This window comes from Phyllobates terribilis, unplaced genomic scaffold (genome assembly GCF_046119375.1).
Source record: "Phyllobates terribilis strain yellow unplaced genomic scaffold, ASM4611937v1 Scaffold_13__5_contigs__length_258822181, whole genome shotgun sequence".
Lineage (NCBI taxonomy): Eukaryota > Metazoa > Chordata > Amphibia > Anura > Dendrobatidae > Phyllobates > Phyllobates terribilis.
The window spans coordinates 182,156,967-182,179,003 of NW_027362773.1; the positions used below are offsets into that span (position 1 = coordinate 182,156,967).

The window sequence follows — 22,037 nt, forward strand, 5'->3', positions numbered from 1 at the left end:
AATCCACCTGCGTGGAGGGGTCAGGCCAAAGGGGGAGACCGGTCCCCGAAACTAGTGGAGGCAGGAAACGACCCTCAGCTAGAAACCGGAGGCTGTGACATTTTATGTGGCGCAGCCCCTCGCTACACCCGCTAGGAAGGCACCACATAGGGTCAGGGAAACTGGCGCCAAGTTTACCAAGAGGAGGCCCGAGGCAGCCGGACAGAAGGGTTGGTAAGAAAGGCCAGACAAAGGACACACAAGGGGGTCCTGTGAAGCGCTCCAAAGTTATCTGGGAGTTGTCTGAGCCCCTCACCTGGTGAGCACAGTATGACGTGGGCAGCCGTTACCTGCAGACGTGGTCTGGATAATAAGAACTGTGAGTAAAGGCCCTGGACTGCATCACTGACTCCGTGTCGTTACTGCTGCTGCCCTGCACCATCACCCCCATCCTCCGCATACACTGCCCTGAGGCTATACTCCTCCCGTGGGGAGTTATGCTACGCTCTGCTGCACCCACAACACCAGCCTCAGCGGTCTGCCCTGCAGCGGCGGTTCACTCTGACCGCAATCCAAGGGTGGCGTAGTCGGACATTTAAACATCAAAACCACATAAATAGTTCCGCCACTGGTTTGACCACCCTGAGCCACGGAACCGGGTCACCGCCACGAAGACTACAACCACCAGCATCCACCAAAAAGGGTCCGGCTCCGGGTGTCCCAAGGCGCAGGGGGTGCATCAGAACATTTTCATCACCTTTCACAATCACCAATGGGACAAGGCAGGGATGTCCTCTGTCCCCTCTCTTATACATCCTAGTGACGGAGCACCTGCTCTCATCAATTCGCCATAACCCCAATATTAGGTGGATTGAGGTGGGAGGCACCGAGTACAAGTGCTCTCTATTTGCTGATGATGTCCTAGTGTATATCACTCAATCACATATATCCATCCATGCTGTTATGGCTGAAATAGATCACTTTGTTACATGGTCAAATTTTAAAATCAATGCAGTGAAGTCTGAGGCCCTCGATGTCTCCCTCCCCAAATCCATATAGGATTCCATCCAGTCCAACTTTCCCTTTGCCTGGCTCTCACAGGGTATCAAATACTTAGGAATTCCTATTCATAGAGACCTCTCCCATCTATGTTATCTTAATTTTGGGCCCTTTATTGAACAACTCCATACAGACCATGGTTGGCAAGTTAGAACTGTAAGATTCACTACGTGAACCACTGGTGTTTTGTGGAAAAGCACATGTACACTGCGTTCCAAATTATTATTCAAAAAGTGTTTAGGAGTGATAAGGGAAGAATTTGTTTGTTTGTCAGTTAAACTCATTGATGGTGATGTGTGTCAGGGCTCTTTATATCACTGTAAGCAATTGCAGACACCTGTGCTAATTAGTTTGGCAGGTGTGTCCAATGAAAGGCAAGACTACTTAAGAAGGCTGTCTCACATTATTAAGCAGCCTACATTTTCTGCCAAAATGGGAAAGAAAAAGGATGTGTCGGCTGCTGAGAATTAACAAATTGTGGAGGGTTTAGGTCAAGGCATGACTACAATCAACATTGTGCGATGATCAGGATGAAGTGTCTTGGCAATCAAGAAGTATGTAGCTGATTCACAGTACACACGTGTGCGTGCTGATAAGGGCAAATTGAGGACTCTTTCCTACAGGCAATTACGTCAGGTTGAAAGAGCAGCGGCAAAAAAGCCTTGTCATAGCAGCAGACAAGTTTTTGAAGCTGCTTGTGCCTCCAACGTCCCCCGAACAACAAGATGCAGGGTCCTTCAGAGGTTTGCAGCTGTGCATACGCCATCCTCTCGACCTCCTCTATCCACTTCACACAAGCAGAAACGGCTCCAGTGGGCCAAACATTACATGAAGACTGATTTCAAAACTGTTTTGTTCACGGATGAGTGCCGTGCAGCGCTCGATGGTCCAGATGGATGGAGTGGAGGATGGCTGGTTGAAGGACACCCCACGCAAACACGGCTACAGCGCCTACAAGGAGGAGGTGGAGTAATGTTTTGGGCTGGAATCATGGGGAGAGAGATTGTCGGTCCCTTTAGGATCCCTGAAGGCGCTAAAGATGAACTCCATAATGTATGTGGATTTTCTCAAACAGCACTTCCTGCCATGGTTCAAGAAGAAGAACCGTGTATTTCACAGCAAGATCATTTTTCTGCATGATAATGCACCATCTCATGCTGCACATAAAACATCTGCATCTCTGGCTGATATGGGCATAAAAGGGGACAAACTTATGGTGTGACCCCCATGCTCCCCTCACCTGTACCCCATTCAGAACCTTTGGAGCATCATTAAAAGGAGTGTCTATGATGGCGGGAGGCAGTTCACAACTAAGCAACAGCTCTGGGAGGGTATTCTGTCCTCATGCAAAACAATTGAAGCAGAAACCATCCAAAACCTGACAAATTCAATGGACGAGAGAGTTCAGAAGCTCCTTTCGAACAAGGTGTCCTATGTGAAAATGTAACATCACCTAGAATAAAGTTTTGAGTTGAAAACTGTTTGATTTCAGTTTCTAACAACCTGCTAATGCTTATAATTTCAAAAATGACCATTTTTTTGGTCTTTATTAAAAGGAAAAGGTTGATCGAAAAGTTTGGGGGATCTAAGAGTGTGGCAACCCAGTAGTCATGATTACTTCGAATTCTGACAATATGAGGGTCATGCTGCAGGTAGTGCAGCAAGAAGGCACTTATGTGTCTTGCGCATCTCGGAGCCCCAAAATTATTTTCCGGGCTAGATGCAGCTAAAAATTATTATTAATTTTAAATCTGGTGAAGCTTTAGTATAGATGGCCTAATAGGATCAGTGCTGCACACTGCTACAAAGCCCAAATTATTTTCCAGTCAAGATACAGATAAACATGATTAGTAATTTGAAAGCTTAAAATGGTTGGTAGGGTGATTTTAACCAATCATCAAGCTTTTACTCTCCCCAGGATGACACAGGGGTAGAAAAGTCGTTTCGGATCCATGATTTGTTCATCTTTATGAACGTGAGTCTGTCTACATTATCAGTGGAGAGCCGCGTGCGCTTATCTGTCAGCACACCACCAGCAGCGCTGAACACACGTTCAGACAGAACGCTGGCTGCGGGGCATGACAAGATCTCCAAGGCGTAAGTGGCTAGCTCCGGCCATTTATCCAGATTGGAAGCCCAAAAAGAGCAAGGGTCCAGTGACACAGTCGTGGCTTCAATGTTTACTTGGAGATACTCCTGTACCATCGTCTCTAGGCGTTGACTATGTGTCAGACTTCTTGTCTCCTGTGGCCTTGCAAAGGATGGGCTAAAAAAGTGGTGAAATGATTCCGCAAAATTGATGTTACCAGCAGATACTGTGGTTCTGTTACGGTTTGAGTGCTGAACACTTGACGGTCCCACGGTTGGCAAGTTGGAACTGTGAGATTCACTACGTGCACCCATGGCATTTTGTTGAAAAGCACATGTAAGATTCTGCAACAGTCTCTGCTGATACTCCTTCATGCGTGCATCCCTTTCTATGGCAGGAATAATTTCTGCAAATTTACTTTTGTACCGGGGATCTAACAGTGTGGCAACCCAGTAGTCAGGATTATTTCTAATTCTCACAATTCAAGGGTCATGTTGCAGGTAGTGCAGCAAGAAGGCACTCATGTGTGTTGCGCATCCAGGAGCACCAAGTCCCTGTTGTGTTGGTGGCGAGGTAACAATCATGCTTTCTTCCTCTGTCCTCTCCCCCCAACCTCGCACAACAGAAATGTGATCAAGGTCTCCCTCATCTGATGAGTCTTCCATCAGTTCGTCCTCCACTTCTTCCTGGGCTCCTGCACCTTCCTCACTAGTTTGGCTGCTACCATGCGCCCTGGTAAAACCATCTCCCCCACCCTCACATGCCTGCCGCCTTGGTGCTGCCGACCGTCTGGACCTTGCAGATGTTAGCCCTTCCGCATACAACTCCTCCTCCTCTACTTCCTCCACCTCCTCTTGTGCCACCACCTGACTCCGAATTCTGTTTAACATGTGCTCCAGCATGTAAATCACCGGAATAGTCATGCTGATAATGGCATCGTCAGCGCTAAACATCTTCGTCGCCATTTCAAAACTGTGCAGAAGGGTGCATAGGTCCCTGATCTGAGACCACTCCTCCAGTGTGATTTGCCCCACCTCTAAATCTCGTTGGCCCAGGCTATACGTCAGAACGTATTGCACCAGGGCTTGTCGGTGCTGCCACAGTCGCTGCAACATGTGCAGAGTTGAATTCCACTGGGTAGGCACATCGCATTTTAGCCGGTGAAGTGGCAGGCCCAACGACTTCTGTAGAGATGTAAGTCGCTGAGCTGCGGGATGCAAACGGCGGAAGTGAGCACACAGCGACCGTGCCCTCTGCAGAAGGCCATCTAGTCTGGGATAGTGGGCTAAAAATTGCTGGACAGCCAGGTTCAACACGTAAGCCATACACGGCACGTGTGTGACATTGCCCCGGCGAAGGGCCGCACCCAGGTTTGCAGCATTGTCGCACACGGCCTTCCCTGGTTTCAGGTCCAGTGGAGACAACCATTCATGAAATTGGTTCTCCAGAGCTGACCACAACTCCTCAGCTGTGTGACTCACATTTCCCAGACATTTCAATGTAAAAACCGCCTGATGACGTTGAGCCCTACTGCCAGAATAGTAAGGAGGTGTGCAGGATCCCTTCTGCGCAGTTAGAAAGCTTGTGGCATGACCAGACAGGCTTTGGGTGCAGGTGGAAGACCAAGAGGAGGTTGAGGAGGCAGAAGCAGTGGAGGAACTTTGAGATAAAGAGGATTGGCGCACAACTCGTGGGGACGGCAAGACTTGGACAGCAGCCCCTTGTCCTGCTGTCACCATAGTTACCCAGTGCCCAGTCAGCGATATGTAACGCCCCTGTCCATGCCTACTCGTCCAAGTGTCTGTGGTGAAATGCACCCTGTCACACACAGAGTTTCTCAAAGAAGCGGTGATGTTGTGTGCGACATGCTGGTGGAGCGCAGGCACACCTTTCTTTGAGAAGTAGTGCCGACTGGGCATCTGGTACTGGGGCACTGTGACGGACATAAGGTCTCGAAAATCCTCTGTGTCCACCAGGCGGAAAGGCAGCATTTCTGTAGCCAAGAGCTTGCAGATGGTGAAATTCAACCTCTTAGCTTTCTCATGGCTAGGAGGAAATGGTATTTTACTTGTCCACATCTGAGGGACCGAGGGCTGGCTATTGTGCTTAGACGGGGTTGATAAGGGTGTCCCCGGCAAACTGCCGGTCTGTGAGGAAGATGCAGGCGGACATGTTAGGTTGCCTTGATCCAAAGGTGGTGCTATCGATGTCGGACAGCGCTCAACACCAGCTGGTGTTACCACCTCCAAAGAAAATGATGACCTGCCAATCACGCTGGCTGTTGCGGGTAAAGAGGTGGCAGGTCTGCGCCCCAAAACAGGTGTGACTGCTGTCCCCCCAGTCACAGAGGATGAAGAGGCCGCGGATGCACAAGATATGGCAGACGGTGGTTGGCCCGGCCGGCTAGGCCGCATTGTAGCACACTGAGCTTCCCACTGCAACTTATGCTTCATGTCCATGTGCCGGTTCATGCATGAAGTACTCAAACTATGTATTTTTTGGCCTCTACTTAGCTTTTGCTGACAAATGTTACAGATAACACGAGTTGGGTCATCTTTATCGATCTGAAAAAATGCCCAGGCTATGCAAGGCTTAGCACCCATGCGACCTGAAGAGCCACCACGACTTGTGGTGAGAGGCAGTGTTGTGTTTGAGGATGCAGTTGTTGACGTGCTTCCAGTACTACGTCTCTGTCCAGGAAGGCGCAACCTGATCTCGTCGTCACTAGCATCTTCCTCCACCTCCTCTGCTGACCTCATCTCTTGGCTGACTGTGGGTTGACAGTAAGTGGGATCTCCAACCTCATCATCATCACCCTGTGCGTTATCACACCCGTCATCCTCAGAGCCAACCTGTTCCTGCCCTGACAAAAAACTAAAGTTGTCGCTCCAATCAGGTATTTGAGTCTTATCATCGTCTTCCTCATTGTCTCCACCAACAGGAGTTACAGTTTGGGAATGAGGGTCTACATTATGGTCAGAACCTTCTGCGTCTGGTCCTGGATCCGACTCATAAAGATTCTGGGCATCAGTGCAGATCATTTCCTCGTCTGGATTCACAGAAGCGCTGGAGTCGACCTCTGATTCCCAGGCTATAGTATGAGTAAACAGCTCTGCAGACTCAACCATCTGTTCTACCTCATACTCAGACAGGCAGCTGGAGATTTGGGAGGTGTGAGGAAGCAAGTGCGATTGGGGTGACACCTTTGAGGACTGGAGTATTTGTGATGTTGAAGTTGATGTGGAGGAGAGCCCACTTAAAGGAGCACTTGATATCCGTTGAAGCACCTGCTGTTTTTGTGCCTCATCTGGAATTTGTAGCGATTGGCGTGGCCGTAAGAAAGGGATCTATTCACATTGTCCGCTAAAAGAAGTAGACATTTTAGTTTGGCTGGAAGATGGTCTTTCTTCTGCAGATGTTACTGTTGCTTTAACACCTACCCCACGGACACAACCTTTTTTCCCCTTCCCAACACGCCTATTCCCCTTTCCACCAGCAGCAGGCCTTTTTCCACTCATTTTGGTGGTTAACTAATTCACAACTCTGGAGTTGTTTGCACAAAAAAACAATGGATGGGAACCGAGCAGAGCTGAGTGGCCAAACTGTGGTATTAGGCCAAAACTATTGGCTGGGTTAGATGCAGAAAAAAATTATATTCAATTTGCAACCTGATGGAGGTCTGTATAGATGGATTAATAGAACAAGTCCCACACACAGCTAGAAGCCCAATATTTTTTCAGAGGTAGATGCAGAAAAAAATATATTCAGTTTGCAACCTGATGGAGGTCAGTATAGATGGACTAATACAACAAGTCCCACACACAGCTAGAAGCCCAATATTTTTTCAGAGGTAGATGCAGAAAAAAATATATTCAGTTTGCAACCTGATGGAGGTCTGTATAGATGGATTAATAGAACAAGTCCCACACACAGCTAGAAGCCCAATATTTTTTCAGAGGTAGATGCAGAAAAAAATATATTCAGTTTGCAACCTGATGGAGGTCTGTATAGATGGATTAATAGAACAAGTCCCACACACAGCTAGAAGCCCAATATTTTTTCAGAGGTAGATGCAGAAAAAAATATATTCAGTTTGCAACCTGATGGAGGTCTGTATAGATGGATTAATAGAACAAGTCCCACACACAGCTAGAAGCCCAATATTTTTTCAGAGGTAGATGCAGAAAAAAATATATTCAGTTTGCAACCTGATGGAGGTCAGTATAGATGGACTAATACAACAAGTCCCACACACAGCTAGAAGCCCAATATTTTTTCAGAGGTAGATGCAGAAAAAAATATATTCAGTTTGCAACCTGATGGAGGTCTGTATAGATGGATTAATAGAACAAGTCCCACACACAGCTAGAAGCCCAATATTTTTTCAGAGGTAGATGCAGAAAAAAATATATTCAGTTTGCAACCTGATGGAGGTCTGTATAGATGGATTAATAGAACAAGTCCCACACACAGCTAGAAGCCCAATATTTTTTCAGAGGTAGATGCAGAAAAAAATATATTCAGTTTGCAACCTGATGGAGGTCTGTATAGATGGATTAATAGAACAAGTCCCACACACAGCTAGAAGCCCAATATTTTTTCAGAGGTAGATGCAGAAAAAATATATTCAGTTTGCAACCTGATGGAGGTCAGTATAGATGGACTAATACAACAAGTCCCACACACAGCTAGAAGCCCAATATTTTTTCAGAGGTAGATGCAGAAAAAAATATATTCAGTTTGCAACCTGATGGAGGTCAGTATAGATGGACTAATACAACAAGTCCCACACACAGCTAGAAGCCCAATATTTTTTCAGAGGTAGATTCAGAAAAAAATATATTCAGTTTGCAACCTGATGGAGGTCTGTATAGATGGATTAATAGAACAAGTCCCACACACAGCTAGAAGCCCAATATTTTTTCAGAGGTAGATGCAGAAAAAAATATATTCAGTTTGCAACCTGATGGAGGTCTGTATAGATGGATTAATAGAACAAGTCCCACACACAGCTAGAAGCCCAATATTTTTTCAGAGGTAGATGCAGAAAAAAATATTTTCAGTTTGCAACCTGATGGAGGTCTGTATAGATGGATTAATAGAACAAGTCCCACACACAGCTAGAAGCCCAATATTTTTTCAGAGGTAGATGCAGAAAAAAATATATTCAGTTTGCAACCTGATGGAGGTCTGTATAGATGGATTAATAGAACAAGTCCCACACACAGCTAGAAGCCCAATATTTTTTCAGAGGTAGATGCAGAAAAAAATATATTCAGTTTGCAACCTGATGGAGGTCTGTATAGATGGATTAATAGAACAAGTCCCACACACAGCTAGAAGCCCAATATTTTTTCAGAGCTAGATGCAGAAAAAAATTATATTCAATTTGCAACCTGATGGAGGTCAGTATAGATGGACTAATAGAATGATGCTATGCCCAAAAGATTTTACTTCACTAGGTGCAGTAAAAAAATTGGTATTCTATACACAGGTGGTATATCTTGCAACACAGATAGGCTACTCCACTGACTAACACACTCTGCAATAGGCCAAAAAGGATTAGCTTTGCTAGATTCAGCCAAATGCTGTTAAAAAAACTTGCACAGCACTGGCACAGACCTGCCTGGCAAAAACTGATAGGAACTGATGTAACCTAGTCCTGAAAAGGACTCCAATTACAATTAATCTTTACTCCCACAACCTATCTATTTAAGAGCACAGACCTGCCTGATAAAAGTCGTAGGAAATGCTGTAACCTAGTCCTTAAAAGGACTGCAATCACAACTATTCCCTACTCCCAAGCTATCTGTAGATTTGTGCGAAAATTGGCTTGAAATTAACAAGGTATAGCGCACACAGCAACAGCGGTGCCGTCTAACACGCAGCTGCAGCAGTGAGAAAATGGTGGCGACGGGGAAAATGGCTTGGTCTTATAGGGCAAGGACATGTGACATACACTGCCAATGACACATGCCCTTGCTTGTGTGAAAAAAAGCACTTCGCTCCGTGTGTGCGCTGCTGATAGGCTGACAGATTGCACCTCCCCACTGCAAATGCGGGAAAGAGAAAAAAAAATGGAGATCTTCATTGTTCCTGAAGAGATCCATCCCCTGCCCCTCCCCCCACCCCGCTGTACACTCAAACTGCGTATTAACATTAATTTTCATCATTACTGAGAAAAAATCTAGTTATGATTTTGGTGCACGAACAGTTATCGAACATAACCTCGAACAGCCGAATTTTTCTCAAATTGTTCGTGTTCGCCGAACGGCTCGAACACCGCCCAAAACAGCTCTAATTTGAGATTGGCGAACAGTTCGAGTAGAACAACGCTCATCTCTAATTTTAACTTTCTCTTTTTATGTTAAACCATGTGCATTTGCAAATTGAGTGTGAGCAGAAAAGAAAAAACCGCTAGGCACAAAGAATTTCTCAGGTTCCATTGAGATTTGAACTCAGATTGCTGGATTCAGAGTCCAGAGTGCTAACCATTACACCATGGAACCACATGACCAATGAAGCTTGCTTTATATTCTTTTGAAAAAAGTAAAAGAGCATGTGTAAATAGTGGAAATGTGAGAAATTCACTCTTAATCCAGTGATCTGAGTTCTAATCTCAGTGGAACCTGGGAATTCATGCATTATGATGAAAACTGGTTCTAAAGCTGTTCCGCAAATGTATATCTAACACACATTGGTAAATTAATATCTCCTCCCTTTTTATTCCACAAGTGTGCTTAAAGTTCCATGATATCACAACAAGGACAGTTTTAAAATGTTGATGAAATCTGGCTAATAATTAGCGTGCTGGATCTATCAGCTGGAAAAAGGGTGAGAAAAAAAGAAATTGCAAAACTTCTGCTCATCCAGAAGTCACTAAAGATTTTTCATGGTGTGCTAAAAGTTTCCATCGGAAAGATAATTCAACTAGAGTTGGTGCTAATCAAAGTTCATATCCCAGTCCATCAGCCACGGCAGTGGTCTATGTTTGCTGGAAAAAAGGAGGATTTGCACCACATACCTGATGGCACCCTCTGAGCTTTGTTTGATTGGTGGTGTGATGCACAAGTGACATCTCACCCGGCTGACTAATTAAAAGAAGATCTACAGATGCTGTTAAGCTGGTTCTACAAATACAATCCATAGATTACAGACTATTTCTGTGGGGGATAGACTTGGGAATGTGGAAATTGATCTACTCAGATATTTCGTCAAAATGTTACATGAAGTTAAACATAGCTGGCAGGATTTGAACCTATGCAGGAAGACCCCAACGGATTTCTAGTCCATCGCCTTAACGACTCGGCCACAACTACTCAGACTCTGTTTCATTCTTATGAGTTTCACACCTTTTCTTATAGAACCATGATCAATATCAGTGATTATCCTTCTGGAAGACATTTCAGAAAATGGAAGATTTCAATTGGAAACAAAATTCCAGGCCTCACTGAAATGTAAAAATCTGATTTAAAGGTATCATCAATTGGAACCTTTCACAGTTCAAGGTTTATTAAAATTCATAAGGCGGATTTAGAGTGACTTTGTTCCAAACACCTCCTGAAAAAGGCTTTGAAAATGCTCAATAGTTTGAACAGATTCATTTCCATGCAAAAAGACTTGCTGTTCATATGATCAGGTATTGAGCGTCTTTTAACCTCATTAAGTTTCCCAAAACGCCAAGCGGTTAACAGAAGTGAGCATATCATTTTTCAGGTATATTTTGCTTGCTTTATACTTGCTATACAAGTCAAAGAGTAGGTTAGAAAGACCCCTGGAACTTTCCTGAGTGACGTTCACAGCATTTTGTGAGCAAAAAAGAAACTTAAACAAACTCATTTGATGCCCAAAACAATACTTAGAAAAACATCACCAAACTATGTTTACAAAAATGCTGGAAAACACTAAAAAGGGTGATTCAGGAAAAGAATCGCTGTCGTTTCTTGAGGCCGTTTCGGCTTGAAATCCTGGTCAGTTTCAACCACTTGGAAAAAGTGTCATGCGAACATTGGCACAAGTCATAGAGTATCATTGTTTGGTGTGACATGGATGATATGAGTTTTGCTTCATGAAGTCAAGTTTAACTTTTGAGTTAAACTTTCTTGATAGATAGATCTTTTTGCCATGTGGATTTTAATTTTCTCTTTTTATGTTAAACCATGTGCATTGGCAAATTGAGCGTGAGCAGAAAAGATAAAACCGCTATGCACAAAGAATTTCTCAGGTTCCACTGAGATTTGAACTCAGATTGCTGGATTCAGAGTCCAGAGTGCTAACCATTACACCATGGAACCATATAACCAGTGAAGCTTGCTGGATTTTCTTTTGAAAACAGTAAAAGAGCATGTGTAAATAGTGGAAATGTGAGAAATTCACTCTTAATCCAGTGATCTGAGTTCTAATATCAGTGGAACCTGGGAATTCATGCATTATGATGAAAACTGGTTCTAAAGCTGTTCCGCAAATGTATATCTAACACACATTGGTAAATTAATATCTCCTCCCTTTTTATTCCACAAGTGTGCTTAAAGTTCCATGATATCACAACAAGGACAGTTTTAAAATGTTGATGAAATCTGGCTAATAATTAGTGTACTGGATCTATTAGCTGGAAAAAGGGTGAGAAAAAAAGAAATTGCAAAACTTCTGCTCATCCAGAAGTCACTAAAGATTTTTCATGGTGTGCTAAAAAGTTCCATCGGAAAGATAATACAAGTAGAGTTAGTGCAAATCAAAGTTCATATCCCAGTCCATCAGCCACGGCAGTGGTCTGTGTTCGCTGGAAAAAAGGAGGATTTGCACCACATACCCGATGGCACCCTCTGAGCTTTGTTTGATTGGTGGTGTGATGCACAAGTGACATCTCACCCGGCTGACTAATCAAAAAAAGATGTACAGATGCTGTTAAGCTGGTTCTACAAATATAATCCATAGATTACAGACCATTTCTGTGGGGGATAGACTTGGGAATGTGGAAAATAATCTACTCAGATAATTCGTCAAATTGTTACATGAAGTTAAACGTAGTTGGCAGGATTTGAACCTACGCGGGAAGACCCCAATGGATTTCTAGTCCATCGCCTTAACCACTCAGCCACAACTACTGAGACACTGTTTCATTCTTATGAGTTTCACACCTTTTCTTATAGCACCATGATCAATATCAGTGATTATCCTTCTGGAAGACATTTCAGAAAATGGAAGATTTCAATTGGAAACAAAATTCCAGGCCTCACTGAAATGTAAAAATCTGATTTAAAGGTATCATCAATTGGAACCTTTTACAGTTCAAGATTTATTAAAATTCATTAGGCGGATTTAGAGTGACTTTGTTCCAAACACCTCCTGAAAAAGGCTTTGAAAATGCTCAATAGTTTGAACAGATTCATTTCCATGCAAAAAGACTTGCTGTTCATATGATCAGGTATTGAGCGTCTTTTAACCTCATTAAGTTTCCCAAAACGCCAAGCGGTTAACAGAAGTGAGCATATCATTTTTCAGGTATATTTTGCTTGCTTTATACTTGCTATACAAGTCAATGAGTAGGTTAGAAAGAACCCTGGAAGGTTCCTGAGTGACATTCACAGCATTTTGCGAGCAAAAAAGAAACTTAAACAAACTCATTTGATGCCCAAAACAATACTTAGAAAAACATCACCAAACTATGTTTACAAAAATGCTGGAAAACACTAAAAAGGGTGGTTCAGGAAAAGAATCGCTGTCGTTTCTTGAGGCCGTTTCGGCTTGAAATCCTGGTCAGTTTCAACCACCTGGAAAAAGTGTCATGCGAACATTGGCACAAGTCATAGAGTACGATTGCTTGGTGTGACATAGATGATATGAGTTTTGCTTCATGAAGTCAAGTTTAACTTCTGAGTTAAACTTTCTTGATAGATAGATCTTTTTGCCATGTGGATTTTAACTTTCTCTTTTTATGTTAAACCATGTGCATTGGCAAATTGAGTGTGAGCAGAAAAGATAAAACCGCTATGCAAAAAATAATTTCTCAGGTTCCACTGAGATTTGAACTCAGATCGCTGGATTCAGAGTCCAGAGTGCTAACCATTACACCATGGAACCAAATGAACAATGAGGCTGGCTGGATTTTCTTTTGAAAACAGTCAAAGAGCATGTGTAAATAGTGGAAATGTGAGAAATTCACTCTTAATCCAGTGATCTGAGTTCTAATCTCAGTGGAACCTGGGAATTCATGCATTATGATGAAAACTGGTTGTAAAGCTGTTCCGCAAATGTATATCTAACACACATTGGTAAATTAATATCTCCTCCCTTTTTATTCCACAAGTGTGCTTAAAGTTCCATGATATCACAACAAGGACAGTTTTAAAATGTTGATGAAATCTGGCTAATAATTAGCGTGCTGGATCTATCAGCTGGAAAAAGGGTGAGAAAAAAAGAAATTGCAAAACTTCTGCTCATCCAGAAGTCACTAAAGATTTTTCATGGTGTGCTTAAAAGTTCCATCGGAAAGATAATTCAAGTAGAGTTGGTGCAAATCAAAGTTCATATCCCAGTCCATCAGCCACGGCAGTGGTCTGTGTTCGCTGGAAAAAAGGAGGATTTGCACCACATACCTGATGGCACCCTCTGAGCTTTGTTTGATTGGTGGTGTGATGCACAAGTGACATCTCACCCAGCTGACTAATCAAAAGAAGATCTACAAATGCTGTTAAGCTGGTTCTACAAATACAATCCATAGATTACAGACCATTTCTGTGGGGGATAGACTTTGGAAAGTGGAAATTGATCTACTCAGTTAATTCGTCAAAATGTTACATGAATTTAAACGTAGTTGGCAGGATTTGAAGCTACACGGGAAGTCCTCAATGGATTTATAGTCCATTTCCTTAGCCACTCGGACACAACTACTCAGACACTGTTTCATTCTTATGAGTTTCACACCTTTTCTTATAGCACCATGATCAATATCAGTGATTATCCTTCCTGAAGACATTTCAGAAAATGGAAGACTTTAATTGGAAACAAAATTCCAGGCCTCACTGAAATGTAAAAATCTGATTTAAAGGTATCATCAATTGGAACCTTTTACAGTTCAAGGTTTATTAAAATTCATAAGGCGGATTTAGAGTGACTTTGTTCCAAACACCTCCTGAAAAAGGCTTTGAAAATGCTCAATAGTTTGAACAGATTCATTTCCATGCAAAAAGACTTGCTGTTCATATGATCAGGTATTGAGCGTCTTTTAACCTCATTAAGTTTCCCAAAACGCCAAGCGGTTAACAGAAGTGAGCATATCATTTTTCAGGTATATTTTGCTTGCTTTATACTTGCTATACAAGTCAATGAGTAGGTTAGAAAGACCCCTGGAAGGTTCCTGAGTGACGTTCACAGCATTTTGCGAGCAAAAAAGAAACTTAAACAAACTCATTTGATGCCCAAAACAATACTTAGAGAAACAACACCAAACTATGCTTACAAAAATGCTGGAAAACACTAAAAAGGGTGATTCAGGAAAAGAATCGCTGTCGCTTCTTGAGGCCGTTTCGGCTTGAAATCCTGGTCAGTTTCAACCACCTGGAAAAAAAGTCATGAGAACATTGGCACAAGTCATAGACTACGATTGCTTGGTGTGACATAGATGATATGAGTTTTGCTTCATGAAGTCAAGTTTAACTTTTGAGTTAAACTTTCTTGATAGATAGATCTTTTTGCCTTGTGGATTTTAACTTTCTCTTTTTATGTTAAACCATGTGCATTGGCAAATTGAGTATGAGCAGAAAAGATAAAACCGCTATGACCAAAGAATTTCTCAGGTTCCACTGAGATTTGAACTCAGATCACTGGATTCAGAGTCCAGAGTGCTAACCATTACACCATGGAACCACATGACCACTGAAGCTGGCTGGATTTTCTTTTGAAAACAGTAAAAGAGCATGTGTAAATAGTGGAAATGTGAGAAATTCACTCCTAATCCAGTGATCTGAGTTCTAATCTCAGTGGAACCTGGGAATTCATGCGTTATGATGAAAACTGGTTCTAAAGCTGTTCTGCAAATGTATATCTAACACACATTGGTAAATTAATATCTCCTCCCTTTTTATTCCACAAGTGTGCTTAAAGTTCCATGATATCACAACTAGAGATGAGCGTTGTTCTACTCGAACTGTTCGCCAATCTCAAATTCGTGCTGTTTTGGGCAGTGTTCGAGCCGTTCGGCGAACACGAACAATTTGAGAAAAATTCGGCTGTTCGAGGTTATGTTCGATAACTGTTCGTGCACCAAAATCATAGCTGGATTTTTTCTCAGTAATGATGAAAATTAATGTTAATACGCAGTTTGAGTGTACAGCGGGGTGGGGGGAGGGGCAGGGGATGGATCTCTGCAGGAACAATGAAGATCTCCATTTTTTTTTTCTCTTTCCCGCATTTACAGTGGGGAGGTGCAATCTTTCAGCCTATCAGCAGCGCACACACGGAGCGAAGTGCTTTTTTTCACACAAGCAAGGGCATGTGTCATTGGCAGTGTATGTCACATGTCCTTGCCCTATAAGACCAAGCCATTTTCCCCGTCGCCACCATTTTCTCACTGCTGCAGCTGCGTGTTAGACGGCACCGCTGTTGCTGTGTGCGCTATACCTTGTTAATTTCAAGCCAATTTTCGCACAAATCTACAGATAGCTTGGGAGTAGGAAATAGTTGTGATTGCAGTCCTTTTAAGGACTAGGTTACAGCATTTCCTACGACTTTTATCAGGCAGGTCTGTGCTCTTAAATAGATAGATTGTGGGAGTAAAGACTAATTGTAATTGGAGTCCTTTTCAGGACTAGGTTACATCAGTTCCTATCAGTTTTTGCCAGGCAGGTCTGTGCCAGTGCTGTGCAAGTTTTTTTCACAGCATTTGGCTGAATCTAGCAAAGCTAATCCTTTTTGGCCTATTGCAGAGTGTGTTAGTCAGTGGAGTAGCCTATCTGTGTTGCAAGATATACCACCTGTGTATAGAATACCGATTTTTTTACTGCACCTAGTGAAGTAAAATCTTTTGGGCATAGCATCATTCTATTAGTCCATCTATACTGACCTCCATCAGGTTGCAAATTGAATATAATTTTTTTCTGCATCTAGCTCTGAAAAAATATTGGGCTTCTAGCTGTGTGTGGGACTTGTTGTATTAGTCCATCTATACTGACCTCCATCAGGTTGCAAACTGAATATATTTTTTTCTGCATCTACCTCTGAAAAAATATTGGGCTTCTAGCTGTGTGTGGGACTTGTTCTATTAATCCATCTATACAGACCTCCATCAGGTTGCAAACTGAATATATTTTTTTCTGCATCTACCTCTGAAAAAATATTGGGCTTCTAGCTGTGTGTGGGACTTGTTGTATTAGTCCATATATACTGACCTCCATCAGGTTGCAAACTGAATATATTTTTTTCTGCATCTACCTCTGAAAAAATATTGGGCTTCTAGCTGTGTGTGGGACTTGTTCTATTAATCCATCTATACAGACCTACATCAGGTTGCAAACTGAATATATTTTTTTTCTGCATCTACCTCTGAAAAAATATTGGGCTTCTAGCTGTGTGTGGGACTTGTTGTATTAGTCCATCTATACTGACCTCCATCAGGTTGCAAACTGAATATATTTTTTTCTGCATCTACCTCTGAAAAAATATTGGGCTCCTAGATCTGTGTGGGACTTGTTCTATTAATCCATCTATACATACCTCCATCAGGTTGCAAACTGAATATATTTTTTTCTGCATCTACCTCTGAAAAAATATGTGGCCTTCTAGCAGTGTGTGGGACTTTCTCTATTAGTCCATCTATACTGACCTCCATCAGGTTGCAAACTGAATATAATTTTTTTCTGCATCTAGCTCTGAAAAAATATTTGGCCTTCTAGCAGTGTGTGAGACTTTCTCTATTAGTCCATCTATACTGACCTCCATCAGGTTGCAAATTAAAAATAATTTTTATCTGCATCTACAGTACCTCTGAAAAAATATTTGGGCTTCTAGCAGTGTGTGGGACTTGTTCTATTAGTCCATCTATACTGACCTCCATCAGGTTGCAAATTGAATATAATTTTTATCTGCATCTAGCTCTGAAAAAATATTTGGCCTTCTAGCAGTGTGTGGGACTTTCTCAATTAGTCCATCTATACTGACCTCCATCAGGTTGCAAATTGAATATAATTTTTATCTGCATCTAGCTCTGAAAAAATATTTGGCCTTCTAGCAGTGTGTGGGACTTTCTCTATTAGTCCATCTATACTGACCTCCATCAGGTTGCAAATTAAAAATAATTTTTATCTGCATCTACCTCTGAAAAAATATTTGGGCTTCTAGCTGTGTGTGGGACTTGTTCTATTACTCCATCTATACTGACCTCCATCAGGTTGCAAACTGAATATATTTTTTTCTGCATCTACCTCTGAAAAAATATTGGGCTTCTAGCTGTGTGTGGGACTTGTTGTATTAGTCCATCTATACTGACCTCCATCAGGTTGCAAATTAAAAATAATTTTTATCTGCATCTACAGTACCTCTGAAAAAATATTGGGCTTCTAGCTGTGTGTGGGACTTGTTCTATTAGTCCATCTATACTGACCTCCATCAGGTTGCAAATTGAATATAATTTTTATCTGCATCTAGCTCTGAAAAAATATTTGGTGTTCTAGCAGTGTGTGGGACTTTCTCTATTAGTCCATCTATACTGACCTCCATCAGGTTGCAAATTAAAAATAATTTTTATCTGCATCTAGCTCTGAAAAAATATTTGGCCTTCTAGCAGTGTGTGGGACTTTCTCTATTATTCCATCTATACTGACCTCCATCAGGTTGCAAATTAAAAATAATTTTTATCTGCATCTACAGTACCTCTGAAAAAATATTTGGGCTTCTAGCTGTGTGTGGGACTTGTTCTATTAGTCCATCTATACAGACCTCCATCAGGTTGCAAATTGAATATAATTTTTTTCTGCATCTAACCCAGCCAATAGTTTTGGCCTAATACCACAGTTTGGCCACTCAGCTCTGCTCGGTTCCCATCCATTGTTTTTTTGTGCAAACAACTCCAGAGTTGTGAATTAGTTAACCACCAAAATGAGTGGAAAAAGGCCTGCTGCTGGTGGAAAGGGGAATAGGCGTGTTGGGAAGGGGAAAAAAGGTTGTGTCCGTGGGGTAGGTGTTAAAGCAACAGTAACATCTGCAGAAGAAAGACCATCTTCCAGCCAAACTAAAATGTCTACTTCTTTTAGCAGACAATGTGATAAGATCCCTTTCTTACGGCCACGCCAATCGCTACAAATTCCAGATGAGGCACAAAAACAGCAGGTGCTTCAACGGATATCAAGTGCTCCTTTAAGTGGGCTCTCCTCCACATCAACTTCAACATCACAAATACTCCAGTCCTCAAAGGTGTCACCCCAATCGCACTTGCTTCCTCACAGCTCCCAAATCTCCAGCTGCCCGTCTGAGTATGAGGTAGAACAGATGGTTGAGTCTGCAGTGCTGTTTACTCATACTATAGCCTGGGAATCAGAGGTCGACTCCAGCGCTTCTGTGAATCCAGACGAGGAAATGATCTGCACTGATGCCCAGAATCTTTATGAGTCGGATCCAGGACCAGACGCAGAAGGTTCTGACCATAATGTAGACCCTCATTCCCAAACTGTAACTCCTGTTGGTGGAGACAATGAGGAAGACGATGATAAGACTCAAATACCTGATTGGAGCGACAACTTTAGTTTTTTGTCAGGGCAGGAACAGGTTGGCTCTGAGGACGACGGGTGTGATAACGCACAGGGTGATGATGATGAGGTTGGAGATCCCACTTACTGTCAACCCACAGTCAGCCAAGAGATGAGGTCAGCAGAGGAGGTGGAGGAAGATGCTAGTGACGACGAGGTCAGGTTGCGCCTTCCTGGACAGAGACGTAGTACTGGAAGCACGTCAACAACTGCATCCTCAAACACAACTCTGCCTCTCACCACAAGTCGTGGTGGCTCTTCAGGTCGCATGGGTGCTAAGCCTTGCATAGCCTGGGCATTTTTTCAGATCGATAAAGATGACCCAACTCGTGTTGTCTGTAACATTTGTCAGCGAAAGCTAAGTAGAGGCCAAAAAATACATAGTTTGAGTACTTCATGCATGAACCGGCACATGGACATGATGCATAAGTTGCAGTGGTAAGCTCAGTGTGCTACAATGCGGCCTAGCCGGCCGGGCCAACCACCGTCTGCCATATCTTGTGCATCCGCGGCCTCTTCATCCTCTGTGACTGGGGGGACAGCAGTCACACCTGTTTTGGGGCGCAGACCTGCCACCTCTTTAGCCGCAACAGCCAGCGTGATTGGCAGGTCATCATTTTCTTTGGAGGTGGGAACACCAGCTGGTGTTGAGCGCTGTCCGACATCGATAGCACCACCTTTGGATCAAGGCAACCTAACATGTCCGCCTGCATCTTCCTCACAGACCGGCAGTTTGCCGGGGACACCCTTATCAACCCCGTCTTAGCACAATAGCCAGCCCTCGGTCCCTCAGATGTGGACAAGTAAAAGACCATTTCCTCCTAGCCATTAGAAAGCTAAGAGGTTGAATTTCACCATCTGCAAGCTCTTGGCTACAGAAATGCTGCCTTTCCGCCTGGTACACACAGAGGATTTTCGAGACCTTATGTCCGTCACAGTGCCCCAGTACCAGATTCCCAGTCGGCACTACTTCTCAAAGAAAGGTGTGCCTGCGCTCCACCAGCATGTCGCACACAACATCACCGCTTCTTTGAGAAACTCTGTGTGTGACAGGGTGCATTTCACCACAGACACTTGGACGAGTAGGCATGGACAGGGGCATTACATGTCGCTGACTGGGCACTGGGTAACTATGGTGACAGCAGGACAAGGGGCTGCTGTCCAAGTCTTGCCGTCCCCACGAGTTGTGCGCCAATCCTCTTTATGTCAAAGTTCCTCCACTGCTTCTGCCTCCTCAACCTCCTCTCGGTCTTCCACCTGCACCCAAAGCCTGTCTGGTCATGCCACAAGCTTTCTAACTGTGCAGAAGGGATCCTGCACACTTCCTTACTATGCTGGCAGTAGGGCTCAACGTCATCAGGCGGTTTTTACATTGAAATGTCTGGGAAATGTGAGTCACACAGCTGAGGAGTTGTGGTCAGCTCTGGAGAACCAATTTCATGAATGGTTGTCTCCACTGGACCTGAAACCAGGGAAGGCCGTGTGCGACAATGCTGCAAACCTGGGTGCGGCCCTTCGCCGGGGCAATGTCACACACGTGCCTTGTATGGCTCACGTGTTGAACCTGGTTGTCCAGCAATTTTTAGCCCACTTTCCCAGACTAGATGGCCTTCTGCAGAGGGCACGGTCGCTGTGTGCTCACTTCCGCCGTTCGCATCCCGCAGCTCAGCGACTTACATCTCTACAGAAGTCGTTGGGTCTGCCACTTCACCGGCTAAAATGCGATGTGCCTACCCGGTGGAATTCAACTCTGGACATGTTGCAGCGACTGTGGCAGCACCGACAAGCCCTGGTGCAATACGTTCTGACGTATAGCCTGGGCCAACGAGATCCAGAGGTGGGGCAAATCACGCTGGAGGAGTGGTCTCAGATCAGGGACCTATGCACCCTTCTGCACAGTTTTGAAATGGCGACGAAGATGTTTAGTGCTGACGATGCCATTATCAGCATGACTATTCCGGTGATTTACATGCTGGAGCACATGTTAAACAGAATTCGGAGTCAGGTGGTGGGACAAGAGGAGGTGGAGGAAGTAGAGGAGGAGGAGTTGTATGCGGAAGGGCTAACATCTGCAAGGTCCAGACGGTCGGCAGCACCAAGGCGGCAGGCATGTGAGGGTGGGGGAGATGGTTTTACCAGGGCGCATGGTAGCAGCCAAACTAGTGAGGAAGGTGCAGGAGCCCAGGAAGAAGTGGAGGACGAACTGATGGAAGACTCATCAGATGAGGGAGACCTTGATCACATTTTTGTTGTGCGAGGTTGGTGGGAGAGGACAGAGGAAGGAAGCATGATTGTTACCTCGCCACCAACACAACAGGGACTTGGTGCTCCTGGATGCGCAACACACATGAGTGCCTTCTTGCTGCACTACCTGCAACATGACCCTCGAAATGTGAGAATTAGAAATAATCCTGACTACTGGGTTGCCACACTGTTAGATCCCCGGTACAAAAGTAAATTTGCAGAAATTATTCCTGCCATAGAAAGGGATGCACGCATGCAGGAGTATCAGCAGAGACTGTTGCAGAATCTTACATGTGCTTTTCCACAAAATACCAGTGGTGCACGTAGTGAATCTCACAGTTCCAACTAGCCAACCGTGGGACCGTCAAGTGTTAAGCACTCAAACCGTAACAGAACCACAGTATCTGCTGGTAACATCAATTTTGCAGAATCATTTCACCACTTTTTTAGCCCATCCTTAGCAAGGCCACAGGAGACAAGAAGTCTGACACATAGTCAATGCCTAGAGACGATGGTACAGGAGTATCTCCAAGTAAACATTGAAGCCATGACTGTGTCACTGGACCCTTGCTCTTTTTGGGCTTCCAATCTGGATAAATGGCCGGAGCTAGCCACTTACGCCTTGGAGATCTTGTCATGCCCCGCAGCCAGCGTTCTGTCTGAACGTGTGTTCAGCGCTGCTGGTGGTGTGCTGACAGATAAGCGCACGCGGCTCTCCACTGATAATGTAGACAGACTCACGTTCATAAAGATGAACAAATCATGGATCCGAAACGACTTTTCTAAACCTGTGTCTTCCTGGGGAGAGTAAAAGCTTGATGATTGGTTAAAATCACCCTACCAACCGTTTTAAGCTTTCAAATTACTAATCATGTTTATCTGTATCTTGGCTGGAAAATAATTTGGGCCTTGTAGCAGTGTGCAGCACT

At 43.7% G+C, this 22,037-nt stretch overlaps 5 non-coding genes across 5 annotated transcripts; all 5 read right to left on the reverse strand.

Annotated features, from left to right (window-relative positions):
- Positions 1-9,564: 9,564 nt before the first annotated feature.
- On the reverse strand, positions 9,565-9,636 carry TRNAQ-CUG (transfer RNA glutamine (anticodon CUG)). The gene has a single exon. It is a non-coding gene; the product is annotated as a tRNA-Gln (tRNA).
- Positions 9,637-11,349: 1,713 nt separating this feature from the next.
- On the reverse strand, positions 11,350-11,421 carry TRNAQ-CUG (transfer RNA glutamine (anticodon CUG)). The gene has a single exon. It is a non-coding gene; the product is annotated as a tRNA-Gln (tRNA).
- A 728-nt stretch (positions 11,422-12,149) lies between these two features.
- TRNAS-AGA (transfer RNA serine (anticodon AGA)) lies at positions 12,150-12,231 on the reverse strand. Its single transcript has one exon. It is a non-coding gene; the product is annotated as a tRNA-Ser (tRNA).
- A 904-nt stretch (positions 12,232-13,135) lies between these two features.
- On the reverse strand, positions 13,136-13,207 carry TRNAQ-CUG (transfer RNA glutamine (anticodon CUG)). Its single transcript has one exon. It is a non-coding gene; the product is annotated as a tRNA-Gln (tRNA).
- Positions 13,208-14,920: 1,713 nt separating this feature from the next.
- On the reverse strand, positions 14,921-14,992 carry TRNAQ-CUG (transfer RNA glutamine (anticodon CUG)). Its single transcript has one exon. It is a non-coding gene; the product is annotated as a tRNA-Gln (tRNA).
- Between the last annotated feature and the right edge of the window lie 7,045 nt (positions 14,993-22,037).